Genomic DNA, 24,424 nt, shown 5'->3' on the forward strand with positions numbered 1-24,424 from the left:
ACTAATTAGACCACCAAAATGAGAACAAAGAGATCTACATCATGCTTAGGGATGAGTCCAGGAGACCATCATGCAAACAGTAATGATAATGACATGTGCCAGCACAGAAGAACGTGGAAGGGGCCAGAAGAATAAGGGGAGGCATCCTCAGGTTGAGGACATCCCTTTATTCACTTTTCTATTCACTCACTCACCCATTCATTCCTTTCTTCAGTGCTTCATAGGCACCAGAAGCTGTTTCTCCTTGACAGGAAGAAAGGAATTAAGGGTGTATGGAAATGGGGATACATTTCAGGATAGCAAGAGGCAGGGGATGCATCAACAGGGCACAGAGTGAGGAGAGCAGCAATTCGCAGAGAAGGAACCGTGGTGGAACAGGCTCTATGAAGGACGTGTGGAGGACACTCTATTGCAAACCTTCTATGGCCTAATGCTATCAACTATTTGAATCAAACAATCAAATCTCTCCTTGTTTGGATTCCATGACCACCGTGCACTGGTGTGGATTTTCTGCCTATCAGAGGACAAAACAACCCTGTTTCTCTTGTCCCAATTTACACATTTGCTTCTTGCAGGTCTGGTGAAGATCCACTGCTGATGGTCCACACTCTGAGTCTGTAGGGAACTCAGGCAGTAAGGGGCAATTCTTGGAAAACTGGCTGTCCCAAGCTAGTACTGCCAAGGTGGAGCCTCGGCTCCCTGGCGACATGCGTCTCTGCACAAGGATCCACAGCCACTAAAACCCAGCTTGGGCTGGACAGCTCTGCCCTCCTGCCACCCAAACGTTCCTCCCGTCTTGCTCCACTAATAGCTTCCTATTAGAGCATGAACATCCTATAACTTTGCATTGGCCCCAGACGACCTTGGTCAGCTTTTGATTGCTTCTCTACTTTGTAAAGTTTACTTTGGCTCTTTCTTACTGTCATCTCAAGGGTTTAAAAATCATGGTCTACATGGTGCTCTAATGACACTGTTCTCCTCTACATCATCCAAAGCATTCACAAAAACAGTAAACATCACAAGACCCAAGATTAGAACAATTCCCTATGGCCCCCAAGTTGGCTCTGAATCTCTCAGGCCTCTTAGCCACTTGATTTTCTACTCACTAAAGAATTTGTGAAGAATTATTCTTTGGTTATTTTTGTTTGTATTAACATTTGGCTGAGATTGTTTTTATTTTTCTATTCTTAGTAACTAAGATGCAATCCCTTTTAAACTCCTCATACTCTACTGTTTTAGTACAAAATAGTTCATTAAAACAAAATCAAATGTTTGGACTTCCACTCTTTAATCTTAATCAGTATAACAAAAGGAAAAACAAACAAAAAAATACAAAATCATGAACAAAATCTCTATAGAAATATGTTAAATGAAGAGGAAGGGTAAAGGGAGTTTCTTGAAGGTATGTATGTGCTGAGCACAGCTTACCTATTTTCATTTTTATGTGTATTGACTAATTTTTAAAGAAAACTAAAAAAGATGTACTCTGCTGAAGATAGAAACCATATATACAACTTTCCATTTCATACTGTTGCATTTCAACATTAATGATGTCCCTAAGGTTTGTTTTCTTTTTAAGTTTAGTCTTACCAGATGTAATAAAATATCTTATTGCAGAGAAACTAAAAATTACTGGTTACAAGAGCAGAACTAAAAACAACGTTCCAGAGATTTACATTTGTCCCCAGAATAAAACCAACCATATGATCCATTGGGGTACTATTCTCCAAGCGTTCTAGAAAATATACCCCTAAGATGTTATAAGTTAGAAAGCAAGATCATTCTTCAATTTCTTATTAATAATTATTTTATTAAAATAATTATTTTGTAGAATGGTAAAAATTATGATACCCATCTGATTATGGGCCAAATATTTGAGAAACTTAATATTCTGTCACAACTTCCAAAAAGAGAACAATGCTCTAATTCACGTAAACAGATTTTAAAAAGAAACATGTCATTTCTCTAACGACATTATTGATTTAAGTCATTTCCATTTTGAGAGGAGATAAATTCTGAAGAAGTTGGTAAAGTTAAATGTAGATTATAGGCTTTACAAAGTGAATAAAAGGATTCAAGGCGATCAAGTAATTGTTATTACTTTGAAAAAGTACTCCTATCTTAAAAAAATAATTTGTTATTAATCAAACTATTGAAAGTAAAATGAAATTGAACACATTTCAGACACAGCCAGAATACTAAATAAAACTGTGACCAAACAAAGGTTTGTTTCATAAGTAATTTATGCTTAACAGGCTCACTTACCTGGAAGTATCAGAAAAGAAGGTTATGGATGCAACTACATCATTCCTCCTCTGGGTAAAAATACCTTGGCTTCTCTCCTTGAAATGGAAAGGAATCTAAAACATAAAAACAAAATAAAATAAAATAAAAATAGGAGGTAGCCCCGGTGAATTTCCATGTCTTAAATGTAGGTGATATTACAAAATGGTAACATTTTAAATCATTTAGGATATAAAATACGATTCATCCAAAGTATTGCCCCAAAACGCAGAATGGTATTTTCCCCCTCCCTATTTTAATGGGTAAAATACAAAATATTTCTTTAAAATAAAACATAATCAAGGTTTTAAAAAAAAATCGTAAAAGCCATGTAGAAGTGCGTGCTAAAGCAAAGCAGTCACATTCACTTGATAAAGAACCGAAAAGAAAAGAAAAAAAAGCAAACCTCACAAGAAAGAAACGTGCCTACTGCCCACACGCTGCGTTCTAACTCTCCGCTGGGTTTCGGGGCTGGAGCAGCACTGAAGCCACTGCGCTGCCAGGTTGGGGTCAAGACTAAAAGTGCTGCCCCCCTCTGAATGGACTGTGCTCAGCGCCACCACTTTTTTTTTTTTATGGTTCTATGGAATGAAATGTTTTAAAATAGCAAATCCTTCTGGAAGTTCTCCCGGAGGGAAGGAAAGGGTCCACACGTTTCAAAAGGGTTGGAGGCTGGCAGGAAAGCCCCGGTCCCCCGGGATGCGCGTCCGGCCCGCAGAGCTGCCCCGCCCGGCCGGGTCCGGAGCGCTGCCACTGCTGCCCCCGCAGCCGCAGGCGGGTGAGGAGCGCGAGCTCGCTGCAGGGTGGGCGTGCGCGCCGGGCCCCCACGGGACAGCCGCCCCAGCCCCGCCTGCCCCGGCCGCGCGTCCCCTCGCTGTCTTCCCAGCAGAGTGAGACAGGCAGTGTTCAGCCACGCGCCCCACACCATCTCTACCTTGAAGGAATTCCACTGGAAGACACAGATGTGTCAAAGAAGATAAAAGCAGATAGAAAAGAGGTGCAAGCACAAGAGGCTGGAAGCAAAGACAAGGAAAATATCCTGGAAAGGGACAAATCCCTCCTGTTAAATAAATGTTAATAATGCTACCTTCAATTAATTAATGCAGAGTTGTCTTCCCCAAGAGTTTTCATGATTTTATCTCATCTGTCTTTATCATTCAAGTAATAGCAAAAAATAAACTATGATTGTTCCCGCTTTACATGCAGGAACAAAAAAGGTGCAGAATGGCGACACCCGGCCAAAGGATAGACATAAGCTGCTCAGGTCTGCGACCGCCAGCCCCCTTTCTCCATGGGGACAGCCTCCTGGTGACTAAGGCGGACCTGCCCCGTTTTTGTGTTTTCCTCCACCTCAGTTTAAAGGTTTGCTTAGAGGCATTGATATTACAGTCAGTTGAAGTGCAAGGTGTATTACTATGGAAGTTTAGAGTCCATTTTTATCCACACTGTTATTACCACTTTACTGTGAGTTTTCACGTGAAAGTGTGTTGGGCCAATCGATTCTCTCAGCCTCCACCGCCTGCCCTCTACTGCAAGTTGGGGCTGCAGCCCTGCTTCTTTTGGCTTTGCTCTCACAACGCACTTCCGTCTCTGCCTGGCTAATTAATCTATGTCTAAATGGAATTGCAGTTGGCAGAAAGGCAGCAATGCCAAAGTGGAATAATCACTTGGACCCGAATCTGAGTTGTTTTCCATCCTTGACAACAAATAATGTTACTCCAGAGCCCGCAGGCCATGAGTTGAAATGAGTTTATAATTTGGCTTCCAATCTCACATTCTCATTCTCCACCACTCCAATTTTTTCCTTTGTCTTTTAGCATGCAGGGGGCAGTTTTTTGAGGCTAAATCTCTGATGTAGTCTTTACTGATATCCTTAATGAATATTCTTTGCAATCTAAATAAAAAGTTGGGAAATCTACATCATTGAAAACCACACTTGTTTTAATAATGAAACTAAGTAGACTGTCAGTTCATAAACCTCTACATGGTCATTAATAATCTAATTTGTTCTTCTCACTTCAGCAACTTGAAGAGAAATGTTCAGTTTTTTCATCAACCGAATAAATTCTTCCAATAAATTCTTCTGGGCCAGTAACTCATGTTACTAGCCTTTAAGTGTCTGGTCCTCGCAATGCCGAATTGCAGGTTAAGAGCCATAGGATGGCTCAGCACCTCCCTGTTTTCCTGATAAAGAACTCATTAGAACTCTGATACTCGGCTCTGGAAGTACATTGTCTCCTTAGCAGTTACAAACATCATGTTCCCCAAGAAGGTAGTCATCTGAAGCTAGCACTGGAAAAGGAAAGAGACAGGAAGGCAGAACCACTGACAAGACTCCCTTCGAGATCACTGTGGAAAGGGAATTAGCCTCATGGAAAATCACTGAATGTGAACCACAGGTATGCTAAGGAGAAGTGGGTGTGTTCAACTGGACACCTCTCCCATTAGCAGAAAGGGAAGGAACCTGAACTGCACACCCACAACATGCCATATGCTGTGCTAGCTGCATTACATATGAACCCATTTAATCCTCACAACAATGCTATGGATATGTGCACTAATATTCCCATTTTATGGGTGAGGAAAATGAGGTTCAAAGGTGTTAAGAAACCTCCCCAACTAGTACATGGTAAAGCCAGGATTTTTCTGACTTCAAAAGTGAAGCTATAAAAAGAAAAAGGAAAGCAAGCCTTTGCTTTTTCTATTATGCAACAGTGCCTTATCTGCAAGTACTAGTCCTCGTGTGTACTTCTCTAGCAGAGGCAGGAACAGCTGCAGTAAAGTGGTAACCTTGCAGATACGCCATCAGCATCCAGAGGCTGTCATTGGAGCAAACACGAACATAGACCCACCCCAATCTTCTGAATCCTTCATGCTTCGTAAGAAATCACAATGACAAAAACACATTCTTGGACAAATCTTCCTGAGTATCAAAGAAATATGCAATAAGAATGTGCTAAAAATAAAAGCTAAATCTAGGAAAGCAACTCCAGGTACATAAAGCAGATACAGTACTTTGCTTTGCCCAACCTAGAAAATAGTTCTCAATGATATTCCTCAGTCTAAATACTTGTATCCAGGTCTGAGGTCCCCTCTCCTGTCATCTGATGCTCAGTGTGTTCTCCATCGATCATTTGGCATAGAGACTGAGGACTATTGGAGGGGCTTCTGTGGTGGCTCCACGGGTTTTAGTTATGGTAACAAGGGTTTTAGTTATGGTAACAAGTGGGCAAGAGAAAGCAAGATGTGCATGAGAGGTCTGGGAGAGCGTTCGTGGAAAATCACGTACTTGGGTTTTGGAAATATCCCAGTTGAGACTCTAAAGGTTGAGAAGCCTGCCCCACCCCACCCACAATAATAAGAATTTGACATACTACAATTAGCAGTACTCCACAAATAAGTCAGATTTTTATCGTGCTAAAAGAAGACTGCTAAAAATCAACTTTTGAAAAGAGCAGTTGAAAATTAGGACACTGAGATCAATAATATTTTAACAAGCTAGGAACCCACTCTATTTAATGTACAAGTAATAAGTGAAAGTTCCCAGTATTTTCGTTTCCAAAGAACTTCAAAACCACAACTGGTCCAATGGTGTGACAATACCCATTCATGCGCCTTAAGTTGCAAGGCTTCCTCACCTTCACAAATGTAAATCCTTAAATCTTTAGTCCATCTAGACCAGGGGTGTCCAAACTGCAGCCTGCAGACCAACTGCGGGCCACAATCCATTTTTTATTGGCCCGCAGCAAATTCCAAAAATATATTTAGTTTACTTAAATAAACCAGGTGAGGCAATACGTACTTCACCTCGAGTGAGTGGCCCGGCTGTTTGTGTATTTTACCGCATATGGCCCTTAGTGAAAAACGTTGAAAAAAGTTTGGACACCCCCGATCTAGACCATATGATGCATTGATTCCTGAAATGTGGAAAATAAGAAGGGAAGGCTAAAAAGCCCTTTCATCATCAGTGTGCCTAAAAGAACAAACGAAAAGCAACAAGAGACTAGATATGTGTCTGCCAACAAAAGATGCCTAGAGAGATTTTTTTTGTGCATATGCGGATAATAATGTATACCTTTTTAAATCTTGATGGTAATGTTTTTATTTGTATAAATCAATAGAGCCCTCTATGTTGTAGCCCTGGGAGGCAGACCAGGGATAGGGTCAGGAACGGTACAACCAACTTTTAGAACTATCTTCTCAAGAATATGTTTCAGAAAAGAAAGTGCCCTTGGATGCTCCACATTCCATATCTCATGTTACTATATTCTTGACCACATTCCTTCCCCATTTAATAATTGTACTGAAAATAGTATGTTTTAGGGTGGAGCTGACTTTTCAAAGCCATGACTTCTTCCCCCGAAATGTTGTTCTCTGTTATTCCATGAAATGAAAAACAGGATATCTGTTTCCTGGTCTTGTGTGTACGGAAGCAGACTAAAAAGATTTCTCTTTCTTATTCGTAATCCTTCCTGTGAAGGTCACTATTATTTTCTTCACTTCAATTTCTCACTCTGATAAATGGGGATAATCTCAGATACTATTAGTAGAACTACCAAGACTATGAACAAAATTGTATTGCTAAAATATTTGCAGTCTCTTTTAAAATGTATGGGTTTATTATCACATTAAAAAGTAATATCACGTAATATCAGGGTTGCCAAAAAATGTACACATTTTAAGAGATGCAATCTGTGTTTTACTTTTCGAAGTTGAATTAAATTATGGTAGCAATATGTAGTATGACGTTCACTCAAAAGATGGCATTCATCAAATGAGTGCTAGTGTTATTCATTGTATTACAATTTTGATACAGTTTCTTCCTTTCTTAAAATTTATATATATATTTTTGGCAACCTCTTTATTTTCCTTATATTCTAAAGATTTAGCAAGTGCCTCCCAACCTAGGCAGTGCATGACTGCGAGGTCCCTGTTTGAGCCATTTTCACATTATCAACATGGAATCACGAACATGATGAAGAATGAAATGACTCACATGCTAACTAGAGATACAAATAATATGCTGTTAGAACATAAAGAAAGACAGTCTAATTTGGATTGCAGAGGATCAGAGTTATATCTAGTCTCTTGGAAAGAAACTAAATTCTCTTTTTGCCGTTGGTTGTAAGACCAATAACACAATCTTTCTCATAAATCAGTTAAGATGCAGACATATGGTTGATGTACCTCCATAAAAGAGAGCTATTTTCCAGCACACCGCCTGTAGTGTCACAGTTTCACTCACATGCAATTGTTCATTTTATGAGACACCCTGTTCCAACAAATTCTTCTGGGCCAGACCTGCCCCTCTTAGATATTGCAGCTGCTCGACACATGTTAGATATCATCACAGATGCCAATGAGACATGAACAGTGTTTCAGGGAGATCTGTTCAACTTAATCATGTGCGGAACTAGAGACGGGGTTTTCATCTGTTATGGACTGATTATGTCCCCTCTAAATTCATATGTTGAAATTCTAAACCCAGCGTGATGGTGTCTGAAGGTGGTACGTTTGGGCGGTGGGGTAACTAGGTCATGATGGTGGAGTCCTCGTGAGTGGGATTAGTGCCCTTATAAAACGAGGCCAGAAAGCTAGATGGCTCTTTTTTTTTACCATGTGAGGATACGGAGAAGTCAGCTGTCCACAACCCAGAAGGGGGCCCTCACCAGAACCTGACCACACTGACACCGTGATCTTGGACTTGCAGTCTCCAGAACAGTGAGAAATGGATTTCTGTTGTTGATAAGCCACCCTGTCTATGGTGTTTTTTATAGTAGCCCGAGCTGCCTAAGACATCATCCTAAATGCATTACTACAAGACTTTAGACAAGTCCATAACTTTTGAGTTTTTGTTTCCAAACCTGAAAAATAAAGGGGTTGATTGGACTAAATCAGTGATTTCAGTGAAAGAGGTTGATCTTTATCTGTTTCTTCCCCAACCCCACTGAGAATTCCTGTGTGTAAGAAGATATGTTACAGATGGGAACACACTGCACAGACAAATGATAAATATGCAAGGTAACATTTAGACTTAGATGTTAAGACTAGGGAAAGGAAAGATGAAAATATAAAAGCTCTTGTAAGAATTAAAGTTATGACCTTCCTGAGAAAGATTTTACCAAGTAGTTGATAACAGGTAATTTGACAATCAAAACCATGGGTTTGTACATAAAGCAAGTGTTACCTCTAGTTGTGGCCTTTCTGACACATAGCTGGCTGGTAGAGTCAGGTAAGCACAACTCTCCATTCAGTAAAGTAAACTCACCCAAAGAAGACACAACGCTCAAGAAGAATAGCTCATCAAGGATACAATGTCCCAGGTAACAGGGACCCTTACATGGAGCAGCTCAACAAGAACAAATCATGCATTTCAACACCCTGCACACTAACAGACCAGCTCCAACAACAGAAGTAGCAACATGGAGAGGGCATGAGTAAGTGGTTTATAAATTCCAGGTCTAGTCCCAGTTCTGCCAGTGACTTATTGTTTGACCTTGGGAAAGTCACTGCAACATAGAAATGTGGCCCTGATCATCTCCCAGTTACCTTCCAGTGCAGAAACTGCACTTACTTTTTACTGTTCGCCATAAAAATCTATCTGTTATCAGAAGCCTTGTAGCATTTTTAAGGTCAGTATATACATCTCCATTACGGGCTCAGTGTTTAAATTCCTGTATTCCCAAGCTTCTCAGGCAGAGTGCACTCAGGACAACTGCCCAGAACACAACTTGCAGATGCAGAATGGGTAACATTTGTTTTCTCTGGCTTTATGATTCCCTCTGGCTAAATGCTACTCTCTACACTGCCAAGTCTCCCCACTTCTGGCACTGAGGCTTGATCTATAGTTTTCATAGGGCTGGTGACATTGTGATAGATGAAGAAATTAAATCTTTCACCAAACTTGAACGGGCATTTTGAATGGGAATTTTCATCTTCCTTCCCAGATGCAAGAATGTCAACAGTTGAGAGGTACTCTGATATTGGTAAAAAGTCATTACAAAAATGGACTTGCCTCCCAAATGCTCTCTCATTATCTTGCAAATGCATTACTTTTGTTGTATCAATTTTTTAGTTTATTTCATGTTATGCTCCAGCTGAGAGGGAATTGAGAACATACTGTCCACATTTTCAAAAAAAGACTGTAACATTAACAGAATAAATATTTCACCATGAAATGAAAATTATGTGTAAATATTTATATTATTGAATTTATTAAGTTAACTCATTGGGTTAAGCCAATGGAAGGATGCTTTCTTTATACTGAGACCCAAGGAGACAAGAGAACATTTTAATCTCAACATTCAAATAAATAGTAATACTGCTTATAGACACCATTTTAAAAATATGCTTACAGACTGTAAATGGGAGTTATTCTCAAGTAACCTACAATTTCTGTATACTATTTACTATGTCTACTGAATAACAATAAAACGGAAAAGAAAAAACAGGAAACATATTTCATCAATAAATATTTTTAAACATTTAAAATTTGTTTTCACTCCAGTTAAGCAAGACAGGGTAAAGAGTGTACAAAGAAAAAATTATTGGAGTATTAGGCAATAAAAAGAAATGAACTGTTTGTACACATATCGGCATGCATGATAATTATGCTGAGCGAAAAAAGCCAGACAAATAGGAAACATACTATATGATTCCATTTATATAAAATTTCAACAGATCAGTGTTTGTCTAGGAATGGGGGTGGAGAGTTGGGGGGGGCCAGAAGGGACCAAAAGGGGTAGGATGGCAGGATTACAAAGGGCACATGAAAAATTTCCTGGTGATATATATATGCTCATTATATTGATTTTCAGGATGGTTTTATGTGTATAGCAAAACTAATCAAATTGTATACTAAGTTTATTATATATCAGTTATACCTCAGTAAAACTATAAAAATGACTGAGTACAGAGACAAAAATCGGTAAAAACTTTAAATAAGGAGCAGTTGAAATTTGGGAGTAATTAAGATACTCGTTGGATAAAAAGCTACAGAAACAATAAGGTACACTAGACTACTGAAGAAAGATTTCTGATTTTTGGAAGTTCAGGAGGTTTTACAATCCCAGAAAAGTCTTTCTGAGCACCTAAGGACTATGCCTAGACAATACCTCTCTCTCCCTTACAAAAAATATTTTTTTCTGTTTCCTTAAAATTTTTGACATAAATAGTTCCAACTACCCTCAGAGTAGTAACAACAATAGCTAGCATTTATTGAGGATTTACTATGAAGTAGGCCCCAATCTAATGGATTATCCCATTTAATCCTCACCTAAAAAACCTAAGAGATGGGTACTACTATGATCCTCCATTTTACAGATGATGATATCGAAATTCAAAGCCGTTAAATAACTTGCTTAATATCATCCACCATCCCAGTGGTGGGTTTGGGATATGAACCCAGGCCGAGCTCCTGAAATGAAATTTCACTCCCTCTGCTAGACAAATGGGATCCTGGAACGATGCTGTTGATGGTGGTTTGCTGACTCGCACTTCTGACAGCTTAAAGAAACTGTGCATCAAACAGCTACATTTCTAAGTCTGAAATGTAGATGCACGAAATGTGAAATGCACGGTAGCAGCAGAAAAGGTCAGTAATGAAATGATGGTGGAAGGTAGGGGGAACTGCAGCAAGGTGGAGTGGGAATAAGAATGGCCCAAAACCAACAGACTTCGTTTTGCCCGTAACTGTCAACTTGGGCTAGCCATTTCTCCTGAGTCTGTGTCCTCTTTGGTAAAATTAAGGATTTAGATTAGTCAAATTCTAAGACTCCTTCAAGCTCTGTGATTCTGCCAGTCTACTTTTGGGGAGTACTCCTTACATTTTGTAACTTGGGTCAAAAATTTTCCATGACACCAAACACATTTCACATACAAAGCTTCCTCCATCCCCTGAAATACCAGGATGCCTCCCAGACCTAGGAAATTCCTTCATTATTTCCCAAAGAGTACTCTGTTCCCAAGGGCCAACCCTAAAGGAAGACCCAAGGCAAAGAAGGAAAGTCCTTAACCAGGAGTCGCCATGTTCTCCAATGCACGCTGACAATCTTTTTCACTTCAAAAACACTACAGAGGTGGTTTGGGCTTTCAGGTGATGAAAAAGATGTACGCCCCTACCCAGCAAGCAGCTCATTCCATTTTCCCTGTGAAGCTTCTGACTTGAGGTGATCCAAAGTATTTAGTATGTTGTGGCTATAGGTGACAGACTCCATTTATTTCCATTCCTATTGGTTCTCTAAAGTGGCTATTCTCTCTTTGCACGAAAAACACATCATTTTCCCTTTTTAAATGATAGATTTTGTGACCCTTTGGGGAGACATAAAAATAAGAGCAACTAAATAAGGCAATTGTAAACCATTTCCGCACCTATAAAACGTTCTCTTTTATCACAAAAGAAAAGAAGAAAAAGCAGCTGGAAAAAAAAAATGTAGCTGACAGGGAACTTGATATCTTTAAGAACAACTTCTCTCATGAATTTTCATCTTCATATTTTGGGGTTTCAGCTAACTTAATTATTACTGGGATAAGCATTTCTCAAGTGTGATAACTCCTTCCACAATACATTGCTGAGGCAAATTCTTAAAAAAATATATAAAGAATATAATGTCTATTTTTCTATAACTCTATCTATATATCTGCTCTACATTTTTATTCTGTGTTTTATACATTATTCCGTAGATACCGTGTTCTATCTCAGAACATACTTTTTTTTGTTTTTACTTTATTTTTATTGACTGATTTAGCAATCATTATACTACAGTAGTTTCCCCTTATCTGAGATTTCGGTTTCCTCAGTGTCAGTTTCCCACAGTTAGTCAACCTCAGTCTGAAAATACTAAATGGAAAATTCCAGAAATAAACAATTTATAAATTGTGGGCCATTCTGAGTAGTATGATGATATCTCAAACTGTCCTGCTCCATCCCACGCAGGACACAAACACCGCTTGTCCAGCATCTCCACACTGTATATGCTCCCCAGTCCCCTTGGTCACTTAGTAGCCATCTCAGTTATCAGGTCGAATGTCATGGTATCGCAATGCTTGTGTTCAAGTAACCCTTATTTTACTTAATAATGGCCCCAAAGCTATTCACATAACTTTTATTACAGTATATTGTTATAACTGTTATATTTTATTATGAATTATTGTTGTTAATCTCTTACCGTGCCTCATTTATAAATTAAACTTTATCATAGGTATGCATAGTTGGACAATTAAGTTCACTAATCCTAGAAAAAGTGCTACATACCTCATTGCTGAATATCACTACAGTCACTTTCAAAGTACTCCCCTTGGGAAGCTATGAACCAACACCAGTGCCTAGTCCACCCTTCAAAACAATTTTGGAACTCTTTTTCTGGAATGGCCATCAGAGTTGTTGTCATATTACACTTGATGTCCTGAATGTCATCAAAATGTCTTCCTTTCAATATTTCCTTTATCTTCGGGTAAAGAAAGTAGTCATTGGGGGCCAGATCAGGTGAGTAGGGAGGGTGTTCCAATACAATTATTTGTTTACTGTCTAAAAACTCCCTCACAGACAGTGTCCTGTGAGCTGGTGCATTGTTGTGATGCAAGAGCCATGAATTGTTGGTGAAAAGTTCAGGTCGTCTAACTTTTTCACGCAGCCTTTTAAACACTTCCAAATAGTCAACTTGGTTAACTGTGTTTCTCCAGTTGGTACAAATTCATAATGAATAATGCCTCACGTATCAAAAAATGTTAGCAACATCATTGCAACAAGTTCACGAACTTAATTGTCAGACCTCCTATGCATAGGAAAAAACTATATATATATATATATATATATATATATATATATATATATATATATATATATATATATAGCATTCAGTAGTATCCATGGTTTTAGGCATACACTCAAGGCCTTGGAAAGAATCCCCGCAGATAAGTAGGGACTACTGTATAATAAACCAAAAATTAAGATACAGATCACCCTTTTCCCACATAAAATCAAACATTTACAAAATTCACATCCAACCTTTATCATTGCACAAACATAGGTTTTACATGGTTGTGTTCACTATGTGCACACTATTTTCTAATTTTTTGTTCAAAATTCTCCATATATCTACTTAGTCCATATATCTGTCATTTTAAATGGAGTGATATTCCATTGTTTTGCTAAATGGTTTAATTAGTCATCTTTCAGCTAGTTGTTTCCATATGTTATTATAATCCAGTCAAGCATTTTTGAATAAATAAATTTGTTTTTCCTTTTTGAGCTATTTCCTCGGGCTATAATTTGAAAAATGAGATGAACAGTTTAAAGACCACAATCAGCTGGGTAATTTTTATTATAAATTGCCAGGTAGCTCTCCAAAAGAGGATTACCAATTTGCAATGTCACCAGAAAAATATGAACCTAGCTTTTTCTTCATAGTCTCTAACACTGGGCTTTCTGGGTTTTATCTATTTTAGAGTGATTTCAAAAGAATGATGTAAAGTCTTATAGTTCTTTGAATCTGTCATGTTTGTTTTATACTCTCTTACTGCCCTTTCTGAAAAATATGTATTGATCACCTACTACATGTCAGGTGCTTTATGGGCCTTATAACTCATTCAATACCCCTGACTGCCTCATAAATCTACAAATTTATTTTCACTAAGGAAACTGAGTCTCAAAGGTTAAACAATGTGCACAAGATTCCAAGGCTAATATGTGATGTTGTCAGGATTCAAACTCACTATTTACTTCCTGTGGATTCTCCATTACATCATCCTGCCTCATAATCACAACTTTTAAACATCTTGACAGTTTTTATTTTCTTCTCTTTCTTTTTTTTTAATTCTTACTTATTGAGGTTTAAAATACACCGATAAAGTGGTTAAAATACCCTCATCTTAAAAGTATAACCCAATGAATTTTTATGTACTATACATGATGTAACTACCACATGGATCAAGATACAGAATCTTTTATTAGCTTAGGTCTTTCCTTTCCTTTCCTTTCCTTTTCTTTTCTAACATAGATTGGTGTTGTGCTTCTCACTCTTTATAGGGCCTTGTACTGAAGCTATGCAAATAGTGCTAAATAAACTGTTTAATTATTAAAGGCCAAAATTAGAAGTGACCTCAGAGATTAGGTGTTCCAATCTCTTACACGTCCAGGTGTGGAAACTGAAGCCCAGGAAGAAAGTGACTTATCCAGGATCTAACAATTCAGAGCTATTTCTGCCATACCATGCTGCCCTCACCATGTTGCCCTCTACACTTTACATGAAAGAAATAGTAAGGGATAATAAAGAAGGCAGAGTACATACCAGAGAAAGCGGGCCTAGATAAAGATTTTTTTATTATTATCTTTATTTTAAGTTAGTCTTGAAGTAACCAAAGGATCAAATTAGTGGAGAAAGGCTCATTAAGCTGACCATACTGTAAAACACTACTTTTTTTACATAAAAGTATCAACACCTGAAATTCAATGAGTTTTACCCTTCAGCGTAGACTACTTGGGAGGAAAGACATTTATTCCAATAATGCTCCATTGCTCAGGACTTCTTTTGAATGCCTCCTTTTAGATGAACTTTCAGAGCTAATTTGAGTCAAACAAACAAACCAATTTTAGTTTTAAAAACCACAAAATTAGCAATAACAGAATAAAAACTAGATGTGTTTCTTTTAAATCACTAGGGGGGGAAAAACAAAAATAAGAATTCATATAGCAAAATCACCAAGTCTGTGATTTTGATTACGGAATCTGTCAAATATAACAATAAATGTGAATGGATTAAACATCCCCAACAAAGACATAGATAGATTCTCAACATCCAATTATAAGCTGTTTATAAGACAGGCCTCAAACCAAAAGACTCACAAATCTAAAATAAAAGGAAGGGCAAAATGTATCCAGAAAACACAAATGAAAAGAAAGTTTGGGTGGCAATATTTCTATGAAACAAAGCAGAATCTGAGGCAAAAGAACATTTAAGTAGACAGAGAATACGTGAAAAATTTCAACTTCACTAATAATAAAAATTCCACTTTGAAAAAAACAGTTTAACTTTTCAAACTGACAAATATATTTTAATTGTAATATTTTTATCACTGAGGGTAGAACCAAATAGACACATCCATATGCTACATTAAAAAGACAATAGGGAAATGGTTAACACAGTATGGATCCATATGATGGAATAACATGTAACTATTAAAAGTCATGTTTTAAAAAAGGTTTAATGAATGGCAATGTACTCATATAATACTAAGTAAAAGAAGCATATACAGGAGGACTTCAATTTGTCTTAAATAAAATATACATGTGAGATATTTTTTAAATTGCAAAAATATATACCAAAATAATACTCCAGTTAAATTAAGGGACATCTTTAGTTTCTACTTTCCCCTATGAGGGGGGAAAAAAGGGGACCTGAAGTCCAAGATAAATGAAAAGATAGGACGAGGGGACTTGGCTTCCTTAAATGAATTCAGGCATCCAGACTTCCTGATAGACAAACTCCATCCCAAGTCACTGATAAAGGAGTCGGAGAAAAGATTTTTTTGTATTGGACTAGGCTTCTAAACCTTCTATCACCTTCAGGCTCTAAAACCCTATCATTTTTAGTGTTTTCTTCCAAGGACTGGTTAATGATTCACTGGAATATAGACTATGTTAGTTTCCTTTTTTATACTGTGCTTTCCAAATGAATATATATTACTTTCCTAGGCAGAGTAAGTAAACTAATAAATAAACAAAACTATAATACAGTTCAATCACCCACTTTGTTCAAAATCTGTCCTACGAAGACACAGATTTGCCAGTGTTAGGAAAAAGAATGCACAAGTGCTTGAGAATAATTCTGAACAAAAAGTTCCAAAAATATTTTAAGTGAAGGCAGTCTCCCAAAGTATCTTCATTGAATTACTTTGCATTCATTTTGATGTATATATTTTGACATGTTAGGGTATCTTAAAATAAAAGTCTACTGATTTATGTTAACATGTCATTTGTTTAACAATTTGAAGGAAGACTAGATAAGCTTTTAAAAGAGAGACTCAATAAATGTCACTTTATTCCTATATGATTAAAATGAGATTTGTACTAGCTATCATGATTAGAAAATAATCAGATTCCAGATCTTTTGGCAAATTCTACCTCTTTGCACAATATACAACAAAAAGAAATTATAATACAAAGGGTTATCAAGTGTGACTGTAAAGGTGGTATTTATAGACCTAAAAGAACCTTAGCAATCATGGCATCCAACTTCCCATTCTACTAGAAACCACAGCCCAGAGAGGTGAACTGACCGGCCCAAGTTCTCAGCTAGCACTTTTTCCTAGCACAGCTGCATCTATAATCTCTTCAAATTTTCCTTTCTGCTGGATTTACATAATGTAGTTATCACAAATATCCATTTTCCTCCACACAACATTTTACCTCAGAGAAGAAGAGAATGGCAAAATTGTAACGGAGTGGAGGGCAGACGATTCAACAGGCAAATCTGTCAGCTCTCATTCATCCAACAGGAGTGTATGGAGTGCCTCCAAAGTGTCAAGTCCTATGATGGGGCTACAATCCCTGCCCTCAGGAAGCTCACAGATTATCTGTTCCCCCACATTTCTACAGCTCAGAAAAGCCATGGAGTATGAGAAGGCATGCACAGGGTGCTATGGGAGCAGAGGGAAAGAGCATCTCATCAGATTAGGCTAATCAGACTCATACCTGAAAGACAGATGGGAGTGCAGATGAGGGAAGAAATAGGAGATAGGAAAAGAGCATTCTGGGCAGGGGGACCCATGGAAAAGCACAGACATAAGAAAGGATGGCAGAGTGTGGGACCCGCAAAGAGCTCAACATGGCTGTAATTTCAGATGCCTGTGGGAAAGTGGAAGCAGGTGAGGCAATAGAGGAGGCTGGAGACCTCCACTAAGTGAAGGAATCACGTCCTAAAGGCAACGGAGCCACTAAAGGAATTTATGCGAGAAACCAAAATGGTCCTTATTTTGTTTTCAAATGCTCATTGTTGGGTCATGGTGAGGCTGGGCTGGAGAGGTGAAGACCCAAGGGGTAGAACCAATCAGGAGGCTCCAGTTACCAACTGAGGACCAGGGGCCTGCCTCAAGGACAGCTGGTGCCAGACAAGGGACAGGTTTAAGAAATATCTAGGCATGCAGTCTAGGCATGGTGATCATATTCATGTGAGGTAAGGAAAAGGGAAGAGTTTATTCAAAGGTTCAAGTTTCTTCTTTTTCAAAAAACATTTTTGAATCATTCACACATTCATGTCACAATAACACAATGGCTGTGACCTCAGACTTTAAATTTCAAGGAATACTGACTAAATTCTGACAATCAAAAGGGGAAGCAGAGGTCAGTTAGGTTACTTGAGAAACAAAGGAGAAATAGCACAGACCTGTTGACAAGTCACAGAATAATCTAGTGGTTATGGCACCAGATGAACTTGCGTTCCAGTCTCTGTCTGTCCACTTGAAATGTTGGATGTTTCCATTTTAAATCTCAGTTTTTTCATTTCTAAAATGAGGATAATGATGAGAACTACCTAAGGAGGTTACTCAGGAAGTTGAAAGTGTGAAATGCAGCATCTGATACAATGAGCACTCATTAAATGGTCACCATTATTACATAGTACAGAGGATTTCCTAGGGCTTGAAAAGAATAATTTTTTTAATTTAAAATATTGGATTTTATTGTTAAGATATCCTGAGTTCTGGGTATTGAGTAAGAAAGAGCATCAACACCCCGGTAGGTAGCAATTGACTTAAAGCTATTGTCAGATGCTCCTTCTCACTTTCAAGTAGGGTCATAAAAAAAGGTCTTCCCATGGGGACAGTGAGATGCTCCCACACCCCAAATCTTTCAGAAGAACTCTGAGAATTAAAGCTTAAAAGATGATGACACAGTAACAAAAATCTTTTAGGCAAAAGGAGAGGAATTATCTACTTTGTATTTTGAATAAGCAGAACACTCAATACTATGTTAAAAAGCTGTAAAAATATTGTGAAAACCTTGAGGTCTTGGTAGTTTTGACAGAGATAATAAGGGGACAACTAGTCCAGGTGCCAGGAAAACCGTATTGTATTAAAGAAATGTATAAGGAAGAAATTGCTGTATTTAAGTCAGTAACATCTGTTAACTTTCATCCTAGGATTCTTAAGGAAGTTGGTAGCTACAATAACAGTGCTTTTCACTGCAGTTTTGGAGGACTGGGGTCAGTGGTGTGCCGACAAGTGTTTAACAACTAGCTCTCCAGGAAAAATATTGCATGGATATCTCTATCTTATACATAGTTCATTATAAATTTTATGGATATAGAGTATTAGTATATAATTTACAAGTAAAAATAAAATATACGCTACTCTTTATCATGATTTCCGTATAGCTGATTCATTCATCAATTTTTGCATTTCTCATCTGTAGAAAACCTATGGTTGCAGTTGACCAATGAGTGTAGTTCCAACATGAATGCTGATATTTTATTTTACATTAAGAGTAAAACAACACATCACTCACTTATCAATGGTAAGAATGATTTTTTTTTGCTAAGTCAGATAATTGTTTTTGAATATTAGAAGAATATTTTCACAATTTTTTGTGCTATTCATGATGTAATGCTACAGACAGGAGATACTATTAAGTTCAGTTGGCAATTATCTTCATTATTTTCTTAGGTCTAGACATCAAGACAATAAATTATGTCCTGATGTATAGTCAATACCCCTATGAAGTAAATAGTCCAACATGGACAATTTCAAGCTACAACATGACCACCACTGAACATTGTTTGGAAGAAATACGCAGTAGCACACCGTTAAGTAGCATTTGCACCATCCAGGTACTTCACTGGTACACATTTACAAACTCATTCTCAATGCCTTCATCTAGGTCTTCAGTAAAAATGTGCCCCCATTTGTTGAACTTGACAAAACATGGTGGTTTTATTGTTTAAGCATAATAAATATCCATGTTGGGATGTTGAGAGGTTTGTAATTCCAAGGATTATCTTTATATACTTGGCTACCACACTAAGACATGAGCCCAGTCAGTGGTGTACTTAAGCTAGCTCATATTGGCCCACAAGAGATAATTATTAAATATTTAGGGATTTTGCAAGCTGGTTGTTAAATACAACCACTATTAAAAATAAATTATATAAACTTATAATTAAATAAATATTTAAAATTTAAAAATAAAAAATTAAAGATTCAAGATTTATCACTTCTTATTGATTTCACTATATTTTACTATTATCTATGTTCTTGGGGGTATTCAACATACATGGAAATAGTAGCATATAAGTTTGGGAGGGGTGTGAATAGAACTAAAGTATTCTAACGTCCTTGTATTGTTCAGAAAATGGTAAAAGTACTAATTTGTATTAGTCTTTAATAAGTCAAAAATGAATTGTCTACCCTTTCTAAGATAGAAAAAAATACTAAAAAAAAATGTAACTAACAAGCTAATAGGAAAGAAGAAAAAAATGAAAAAGTTTTAAAGTATTTAAATGAAAATAAGGCAAGAAAGGAGAGAGAAATGAGTAAAAATAGGTGGGACAAAGAGAAATCAGACAGTAAGATGGTAGATTGAAACTCAATAGGTTTCACTGAAGACAAATAGACTAAATGATCTGATTAAAAGACAAAGACTGACAAACTAGATACACAATAAAATTTAATTTTGCTGTTTTTAAGAGACATGATTTAAATATAAGGATACAGAATGTTTGAGAGTAATAGGATTTTTAAAAATGATATACCATGCAAACATGAGCCAAAAGAAAGTTATAAGAACTATATTAATCAAAGTAGACTCTGAGGACAAAACCACTGTCATCAAACTAATATAACACTTCTGTATTTTGGATGCATGTAATAATATGGCTTAGAAACATATAAAGCAAAAAGTAAAGGAACTAAAGGGAGAAATAATCTTAAACAATAATCCATAATCATAATGAGATTTTAACACCTCTCTCAGGAGTTAATAGAACAAACAGGAAAAAAATCAATTTTCCTGTCCTTTTACTTTTAATCTCTCTATATATTTAATTTAAGAAGTGGCTATTATAAGCAGCATAAAGTTGGTCTGAAACATTTGTTAGATTGAATAATACTATTAACACTTTTAAACACTATACCTAACTGTAGAATATGCATAATTTTTAAGAGTAAATAGAATGTTTATAACAATTGACTACACGCTGGACCAGAAAGCATGTCTCAACAAGACTGAAATTACATTGAGTGGATTCACTAATCACAGTAAAATTAATCCAGAAATCAATAACAGAAAACTGGAAAAATCCCCAGGTGTTTGGATATTAACCAATAAACTTTGAAATAATTCATGAATAAAAACTACTTAGAACTAAATAATAATGAAACTATAAATCTTTCCAGAGGGAAACCTCTAAGCCTAGAAGGGTCTTTGGATCCTTCTAGGTGGATATCTGCTTCCTTTCAATGATGTGCTGACCAGAGATATCTTTCATTGTTATTAATGGACCATATACTGAGTCTAGGCCTAAGAAGGAGCCTCCACCCAATCCTAGGTCTAGGAAATCATTTGAGGAAAACAGTTAAATACCTTAGATCTGGAGGCTGGGCAGCCACCCCATGGAAAGCAAGAATTTTCTTCTATTTCAGTGAGAGATGGTGTGCTTAATTGTGGGCTAAAAATACTGTGTTTTTCCTTCCAGTGCCCAGCATTACTCTTCCAGTGGTAGAATGCCCACCCCCATCTAGACTATTGGCACCACCTCCTCAACATGGTCAATGCCCTGTAGATGCCATTCCAGTTCCTGATGGCCTTTACCCTAAAGGGACTATATCTTGACATTCACCTGGATAAAGGACCTGCCTTCTGATGCTTGGGAATTACATCTACACACAAAACATACATAAAAACCACAAATACACAAAAGCCACAAAAATATTCTGACTTGAAAAAAATATTTTTATTCACCACAAATGAAGATCTCCTCATGCAATAGCCTCCACTAAATTACTTGCCTTGCATGCTTTATGATGTATTTCCTGTAGCTCATATAAATCATAAAACATTTAGAATGTTACAACAAATATAATATTCAAAACATAATTTTAAGTTTTAAGCATCCAACAGTATATTAATTGGAAGAATTAACACTAAGTGCTTTAAATCTCAACAAAGGTTGAGTTCTCTTTTGAGTCACCATCTAATGTAGTTAATGGGGGCACTCTCCTCCAAGTGGCGACTCAGGGAATCAGGCAGCTACCATCCTCTTACTTCGGTGTCATCCTGGTATCATGCAGCTAGCAGAAGCAGAAGAGCAGTCAGGAAGGTTAAATCAGATCCTTAACCTCTAAGCCTGGAAGTGACATACATCAGTTATGCTCACATTCCACTAGCTAGAAGTAGTCACATGACCCTACCTAGATGTAAAAGGGACTGGCAAGTAGTCTTCCCAGAGATCAGGAGGAAAGTGAAATGGTTTGTTAAACACAGAAGACTGTCTCTGACTCAAAAAGCGATCAAACCTCATAGTCCATGAAGGAGGAAGGGGGAAAGAGGAAAGAAAGGAAGCAGCATGTACTAATTTGGGATACCAATTTTAATGCTAAGAACTTTACACATATACACTGGGTTTTAACAGAAAAAAACCTGGTGAACCAAATGCCATCATCCCCATTTGATACATGAAGAAACTGAAGCACAGAGTTATTAAACACGTGAGGAGTTGAACCCAGGTCTGTCTGACTCCAAGGCCCAAGTTTCTTTCTTGATCATCTCAGGTGGCTTCAAGCGTGGCCTTGAAGCGTGCGCCCATTTACACCACAGTCAGTCAATCAAAGTGCCGCTTCCAGCTGTGAGTTCCTGAGTCCCACACCACACTTGCTGAATAAGAGTCTCCAGGGTACAGGGACCTACACTTTTAACAAGTTTCCAAGAGGACTATCCTTGATCATGTTCTCTCTGGATTACAACAGTGAAATTCTAAATAATCCCTTTCAGGAAAGTAGAAAGAGATAAGATTCAGTAGCTTTAAGAGAGGGGCATTGAAAGTCCGGCAGACCAAGGAGTTAGAAGCCATGGACAATTGTCCTAGATCAATTAACCTCCTGAGTGACTTCAGGAAGTCACTTGCCCTCACCTTCGGAATCAATTCTAAAAAAAGACTACATTTTTTCCACTGAAAAATGTTGGAAGTAGGATAAATGATCGCTAAAGCCCCCATAGTCTCTATGATAATGTGAAAGCCATGAAGTGAAACAATAAAACAAGCACATAATGAAGAAAGTAGTAATAGTAACATTTAAAATAACAGTTAATCCCAGAAAGGGTTTTTGTAAATATAGACAAGCTTCTCCTAAAATTTATATAGAAAGGCAAGAGAACTAAAATAGCTGAAAACAACTTTGAAAAAGAAGAATAAAGTTAGAGGAATCACAATACCCCATTTTAAGCCTTACTATATAACCACAGTAATCAAAACCGTGCTATTGGCAGAGGAATAGACACATAGATCGATAGAACAGATTTAAGTCCCCAGAAATAGCTCTACATAAGTATGTCCAATAGATTTTTTACAAAGCTACAAAAGCAACTGAATGGAAGGAGAGTGTTTTTAACAAATGGTGGAACAACTGGATATCCATCCACAGCAAAAAATAATAATAATAATTTCAATCTGAACCTCACATCTTCAACAAAAACTAAATCGAAATGGATCCTAGATCTCAATGTAAAATGTGAAAATATAAATCTTTTAGGAAAAAGCATGGGAGAAAATCTTTGTGACTTAAGCAAAGAAATCTTAAATACAACACCAAAAGCATGATCAATAAGAGAAAACAATAAATTAAAAACTTTCTCTGCAAAAGATCATACAAAGAAGATGAAAAGCCAAGTCACAAGAAGGGAGAAAATACCTGCAAATTACATATCTGACAGAGGACGTATATTCTGAATATACAAAGAACTTTTTAAACTCAACAGTAAGAAAACAAAGAATCCAGTTTTTAAAATGGGCAAAAAGACTCAAACAGACCTTCATCAGAGAACCAGAGAGAATATATGGATGGCAAATAAGTACATAAAGATATGTTCAACATCATGAGCCATTGGGGAAATACAGATTAAAGCCACAATGAGATGCCACTTCACATCTATTAGAAAGGCAAAAATAAAAAATAGTGATTACACCAACTTCTGGCAAGGATGCAGAGAAACTGGATCTCTCATACATTCCTGTTGGAAATGTAAAGTGGAACAGCCACTAGAGAAAACAGTTTGATCATTTTTTTTAAACTTAAACATACACTTAACATGTGACTCAGAAATCACACTTTTAGGTATTTATTCTTGAGAAATGAAAACATGCTCACACAAAAGGCCCATGAATTTTCATAGCAGCTTTATTTGTAATAGCGAAAAAATTGAGAACAACCCAAATGTCTTTCAAGGAATAAAGGGATAAATGAACTGTGGTACCCCCGTACAATGGAATACTAATCAGCCGTATTAAAAAAAAAAAAAAAAAAAAAAAAAAAAAAAGAACTACTGATACACAAACAACTTGGATGAATCTCAAGGTCATTACATTCTGTTAAAAAAAAAAAACAGGTCTCAAAAGGTATGATTCCACTTGTATAGATCAGTGGTTGCCAGAGGGCAGAGGGAGAGTGTGACTATAAAGGGACATCCTTTGTGAAAATGGGACAATTCTGTGTCCTGACTGTGGGGTGGTTACACAGATCTAGATATGGAATAAAATTTCATAAAACTATGCACACATACACATAAACATACAAAAGAAGGCATAAAACGTGGTGAAATCTGAATAAGCTCTATAGTTCAGTTAATAGTGTACCAATATTAGTTCCCTGGTTTTGATAAAGTATTATAATTAAGAAAGATATTTTCATTGGAGGGAGATGGGTAGAAGGGCACATGGGAACTTTCTGCATATTTTTTCAACTTCTTGTAAGTCTAAAGGATTTCAAAATAAAAGGTTAAAAATAGCTAATATTTGTAGAGTACTCTCTATGTATCCATGTTGTTCTGAGAAATACATATATATGTGTATATATATATTATATATATATATCAACATATTAAATATTTAAATCTTTGCAAAAGGTAACTGCATTCATCACATTTTACAGATGAGGAAAC

General features: G+C 37.0%; 1 protein-coding gene across 1 annotated transcript in view; it reads right to left on the minus strand.

Moving 5' to 3' along the window:
- The window catches only part of CSGALNACT1 (chondroitin sulfate N-acetylgalactosaminyltransferase 1), a 159,352-nt gene extending 156,434 nt beyond the window's left edge, over positions 1 to 2,918 (minus strand). Inside the window, exons 1-2 of the mRNA XM_033104598.1 lie at positions 2,690 to 2,918; positions 2,266 to 2,360 (exon numbers count right to left, since the gene is read on the minus strand). The gene's annotated coding sequence lies outside the window, so the exon portion shown is untranslated. The remainder of the gene's footprint in view (positions 1 to 2,265; positions 2,361 to 2,689) is intronic.
- Between the last annotated feature and the right edge of the window lie 21,506 nt (positions 2,919 to 24,424).

This window comes from Rhinolophus ferrumequinum, chromosome 4 (assembly GCF_004115265.2).
Source record: "Rhinolophus ferrumequinum isolate MPI-CBG mRhiFer1 chromosome 4, mRhiFer1_v1.p, whole genome shotgun sequence".
Lineage (NCBI taxonomy): Eukaryota > Metazoa > Chordata > Mammalia > Chiroptera > Rhinolophidae > Rhinolophus > Rhinolophus ferrumequinum.